A 6000-nucleotide genomic window follows, 5' to 3' on the forward strand; every position below is an offset into this window, starting at 1 on the left:
TTTGGTCACTCAATCCACGTTTGTGTGCTGCTGCTTTGTTTTGCCCACAAAATACACAATCACTATACAATATATTCTGTGAAGAGCTTTGAGAAGTCTCATTGATGTGATAAAGCATATCAAATCCAAGGATCATTATGACAAGTAAATTAATATAGTTTGTGATTCTTTAGACGACATACAGTCTACATAACTGGCTTTGAGTTCCGGAAAACCAGTAAAAATATTTTTTTTAACTGAGGAAGCTTGTGGAAGCACATTAAGGTAAGTACATCTGAAGATGTTTCACCCACAAAATACACAAGTCACATCCATTACATTATATCGTGTGAAGCACTTGAGATGTCACGTAATAAGGTGCTATATCAAATGCAACAACAAATTAACATTTGCATAGTGTCTTTCGCGTCAGGAGGATGTCCCATGGTGCTGAAGATGATGGCCCATTAAATAAAAGCTTACCTAAAAATGAGTAGGTTATAAACTGGAAATATCCGTATGTGTGTGTCACATGAAAATCGCAAGATGTCAAACACCTCTGAGAAAGGATAACCTCTGCCAAAAGCTGACAAAGTGGCCTGCAGGAGGCAGTACGATCTGCAAGTATGGATTTCCAGAAAAAAGTGTCTATGGGAATCTTGCAATGTGTCATAATCTTGTGCATAACATGTACAAGATTATCACATGATCATTGTTCAATACAGTGGCTCCTGGGCCAGTGCTCAAAATCACTTATCATCGGTAATCAAATATTTAAATTTCCAGGCAAAATAACATTCGTATACAAGTTAGATACACTAGGATATTATTCCAAAGTATGTGGGATGGGGGTAGAGAAATTATAGAATCAGAAACATTGTACACTTGAAAGCAGCTGACTGATTGTTAACAGATTGTGAAAAGGTTAGCTTCATTTTTTGCTTGCCAAAAAAATCTTTGAACCTTCAAACAGATGGTAGAATATTTCAGTATACTTTATTTTGTGTACAAGAGCATGTTGAGCTTTTAATTACAAAAGCAGTATTTTGACATTGCGCTCTTTATTGAGGCAGGGGGTGCTATAAGCACAATTTTTTCTCTGCTGATGGAGTGGTGGAGTAGTTAAACCGTCTTGCCTTTCCCTGCAGCCCATTTCCCAGTGGCAGGAATCGATTTGATAACTTGCAGTTTCAAAAATGTGGTTAAAATTAAGCTTTGGTCTTCACAACTAAATTCATTTTATGAAAAAAAATTGTAGTTCAAAACTGGGTCACTATCATTTTGTAGGTGGGAACATTCAATTTAATATAATTAGGCATTTCTAAATATTGTAAATATACGAAATTGAATCAAAATGAATTGTCCAAAATTATGCATAATTAACATGGAAATTCTAGAGATAAATTGTTGGAATGGAATGCACTCTCTCCCTGGAGGGATGCATCCCACTTACCTAATTCTGGAAAGTATTAGGCGCAGGCTGGCAAGACCTGAGGCTTGGGGACCCCAGAGTGTGCGTTAAGGTAACTGCTGGAGTCTAACCAGCTAAAACCACATAGTTGGCCATTGATACCACAGTGGCAAACTTTCCCTTTGCGTGTCCAACTAGGACTCGGGAGTTGATTGGGAGGATTACCTGTTCCCCAGTGGCTGTTTTGCCCTTTCAAGTCCTGCCGATGACCCGGGCTGGCTATGCTGTCATCAGCAGTGCCCTAGAATACTGCGGACTCTCCTGGCTCAGGAACCAGACTACTGAGACCGCCACAGAGAGCTGGTTCGATTCTCACGTTCCTTTGCCCAAACATAATAATAATAATATTGCATTTCATATAATGCCTCATCATATCTTCGAGCCATCTCAAAGCACTTCACAGAATGTACTGTAAAGTGAATTGACTATATTTGTGGGCAACTTGCGGCAGCCAATTGCGCACAACAGTGTCCCACAAATAGTCGTGGATTGAGTGACCAAATTATTATTTTTTAAGGGATTATTACCCCTGGAAACGTGATCTGCCAAATGACTAACAATCGTTCCTACTTACTGCTAGGTAAACAGGTGTGTGGAATAAGGAATCTTGCCCAATGTTTTTCCCTGCCAGGGAATCAAACCTATGTCTTCTCACTTGTGAGGCGAGTGCATATCATCTTGGAGTAAATTCAGCTCCATAGAAACCACATTTACCTCCCCCACCCCCCCCCCCCCACCAATCCCCCACCATAACAACAACAAGATTCCAGTTATAGAGCGCCTTTCACGTCCGGAGGACGTCCCAAGGCGCTGTACAGTTGGGTCAGGACCCGAGCAGGGGGGAAATGGTCTGGGTGAGGGGAGGGAAGGGAGGGAGCGAGGAGGGGGTAGAGAGTCGAGAGGGGAGCTGAAGGCACCGTCAAAGAGAAAGGTCTTGAGACCGGCCTTGAAGGAGGAAAGGGAGGAGGCGGCGAAGGCACTGGGGGATAGAGTTCCAGAGCCTAGGGGTTGAGAGGCTGAAGGCCCGGCCACCGATGGTTGGGGCAGGGGATGTGGAGCAGACCGGAGCCAGAGGAATGGAGGGTACGGGCAGGTAGGTAGGGGGATAGTAGGTCAGAGAGGTAGGAGGGAGCGAGGCCGTGAATGGCCTTGTAGGTGAGGATGAGGATCTTGAATTCGATCCTCTGGGGGATGGGGAGCCAGTGGAGGCGAGCGAGGTTGGGAGTGATGTGCCCCACCCCCAAGGAGGATAGTATCCAATATTAATATTAATTAAAAACAGCATTTATAATAATAATCGTTGCATCAATATAGCATCTTATCATGTCTTCGAGATGTCTCAAAACTCTACCAGAATATATCGTAAAGTGAGTTGACTGTATATTTTGTGAGCAAAACAATGTTTCTTTGCATTTTTGTACACCTGTTCAAACAGGTGGGCTAATATTGTTTTTATCTCATCCTAAAACAGTGGGTGTAATACCTGTTACCTTCAGTAGTCACTTGCCTCTGCTGACAACTGATGAAGCTTGCAGGGTCAGCACAGATAAGAAAATTGATACTGGAAATAAAACTAAAAAACCTTTTGGCCTGGATTTGCCATAAGGTTAATGACTGTTGTGGACTGGCATTTTTTTAAAAAAATAATCCTACCGTTTAGTTAAAGATTAAATGGCAAAGCATTACCAGATGGTGAGTAAATATGAGAAATGAGGATGGCACAAGAATGGTTGCTGTTGATAGAATTTTGGTGAGGTAAGTCATTTGAAAAGCAAACTAAACCATGCCAAAGTACCTTTGTTGGCAGCTAAATGCCACTTTGTAGCTAATTAATTATATTATCCAACTTCAGCTTTTCCAGTAAATGACCCAAAAATGATCCTTTTAAAGAAGTGATCGAAGCTTAGGTTACGGCTATAGTTGCACTGCTCTTTGACGAGCAAGAAAGGGAAGTGGTATTATGAAGAGATCCTTGGTGCTAGAGTAGTCAGGAAAGGAGCTGGCTTCTGGGAATACATTACTGAATTATGACCATTTCCGAAATATTCTACTTGACTTCTTCAATTAGTAATGTTTTTTAGTTAGGACATAGATTGACTAGATTGTAGGTTTAATTTCCGAATCTCGGAAGTGTTTTATAGCTCTTGTATATTTTAAAATGGAAACAGTACTGTGATGTTACATGAAGGCTCAAGAAGTACAAAGGAAACAAGTATTTTACGTGGACATAAGTATCAGAAGTGAATCGTGAAACTGTATAATGATGAAGGGCAAGTACTTATAACCAGCTGAAGTGCTTGAATGAATAACCACTTAATAAACAATGACTACTACTGAATAGAAAAAACTAATAATAATTTGGACACTGAATCCACGACTATTTGTGGGATGCTGCTGTGTGCAATTGGCTGCCGCAATTTTGCCAACAAAATTGTATATATTAGATGTAACAATATATTTGTTTAGCCCATGTTCGTTAGACTGACACATGCCCAAGTAATTGCTAAAACCTCCTTGCGATGTACAAATCAAATTTTATTTGTTGCGGGGGAATCGCATACCTATATTTTTAAATCAGTCTGAAATGACAATCATCCTCAGAACTGCTCAATGTATGTATTGGACTTATTTTTTCTAAATTTTTGAACCTTCTCATTAGTGCAGGACACCACCAAATTCAAAAACAGTTAAATGGTCATGAAGGAAAGTTCCAAGCTTCTAAATTTGGGGTGATCAAAGTCCTGGGGATATATGTGCAATAATATGATTGTGTGTGTGTTGCATTTGATTTCTACACTGAATGAAGAAGAGTGTGCTGTTCCATGCATTTTATCTTCAGAAAGAGCTTTTTAGTTGGGGAGCTTCAGGGGGAAAGTCAGAGGAACAGCACAAAAATAGAAGGGTTTAAACTGAGAAGAAAGAGTCAACTATCAGATAATAAGTGTTTTGTTCTATCCTGTCCAGAAATGTTTGAGAGATGCTAGAAAAATCTCCACAAATATTGGAGTCTTGGATGAGTTTCACCTTTTTGTAAATAGTTGAGAGGAAAATTAAATGCTTGGTGTGAAGAGAAAACAAATTTTGTAAGATACAATGGAGACAGGAGAATCTCATTTTAGATCAGAGTAATGTGAATAATGTGTATTTCTGATGTGAACATAACTTTGGTAGAAGACATGATAACTTGTTTTGAAGCACATTGGCCAAACCTTGTCTAAAGCAATAATAAGGATGGAAGAAAGGATAATTCTCAGATTTTTCAAGAGCTTTCATGGGCTCATTCTTTCCTGTTTGATCGACACTGTTTGTTTATTCCTACCTGACACCCTTTGCAGCTTCGTAATATTCTGCCCATCAATCAATCTGCTTCAATATATCTGAAGTCTGGTAAGACACTTGAAGCAAAGTGCTGATAGGGCAGGAATACGCTGACATTATTTATCATATTTTAGTGCCTACAAAATGTACTTAAGAGGTGCCAACCAGAGATAAAGTTGAATTGGGTTGCTTCAGATAGATTGAGATGTCATAAGTGACAGAATATTTATGAAACGGCAATTGGTAGTCAGTAGGATTGGACTGAAGCAGTGCCTGATCAGACAGGGAAGAAAGAGGCGTGAAGCCTGTTCACTCCAGTTAGATTATCAGTTATATCACTGCAGATGAAAACATACGAGAAAGTCAGTATATTTATTTGTATAGCACCTTTCACATTGGGAGGACATCCCAAGATTCAGGACAGACAGAATTTCAGACCCAAGCTGGGAGTCGTGGAGGGCAGAGGGGGGAGAATAATAATAATCCTTGCCTTTGATATAGCGCTTTTCACGTCTTCTTGACGTCTCAAAGCGCTTCACAGAATATGCTGTAAAGCGAATTGACTGTAGCAAGGAGATCAAAGGCATGGTCGAAGAGGAAAGTCTTGAGATGGGTTTTGAAGATGGTAAGGGAGGGGGCGAGCCAGAGGGTTTACTGGATGGTGTTCCAGAGGATGGAGGCAGAGTGGCAGAAGGCCCACCCACCAATAGTGGGGCGAGTGAGGCGGGGGACGTGAAGCAGGCTGGAGCCTGCTGAGCGGAGGGAGTGAAAGTCACATTTTGTTCAGGGAAAAGTAGCAAATAATTCTCTAATATCATCAACTGAATCATTTTGGTAGGTGGAAAAAATACATTTCAGAGTGAAAAGGTGGTGTGGAGTGTTGTCATTTATCTTGTACTCAATGGTAAAGAGTGAAGAAAATGCATAAACCTGTCCACAATGTAAATACACTAGTTGCAAAATGCTTTTTGAGGTCAATAAACTGATGGCAATATCTGCTGGATCAATAGCAAACCATACCTAAGCCATATCAACTGTGTTAACTTCATTCTCTGGGGAGCTAATGAATAAGCCCAGCCTTTCAACCAGAGCTGCAAATCCATCTGTTAAACATTGGTTACCAGACCTCTTGATGCCCTGACTATATATTCCATTGAGTATAAAAATATACTGGTGAATAAGTCAGAAACTGGTCTTCCAAGTTGTAAGTCATAAAATGTTCCAAATAAAAT

Source organism: Callorhinchus milii, unplaced genomic scaffold (assembly GCF_018977255.1).
Source record: "Callorhinchus milii isolate IMCB2004 unplaced genomic scaffold, IMCB_Cmil_1.0 Scaffold7, whole genome shotgun sequence".
Classification (NCBI taxonomy): domain Eukaryota; kingdom Metazoa; phylum Chordata; class Chondrichthyes; order Chimaeriformes; family Callorhinchidae; genus Callorhinchus; species Callorhinchus milii.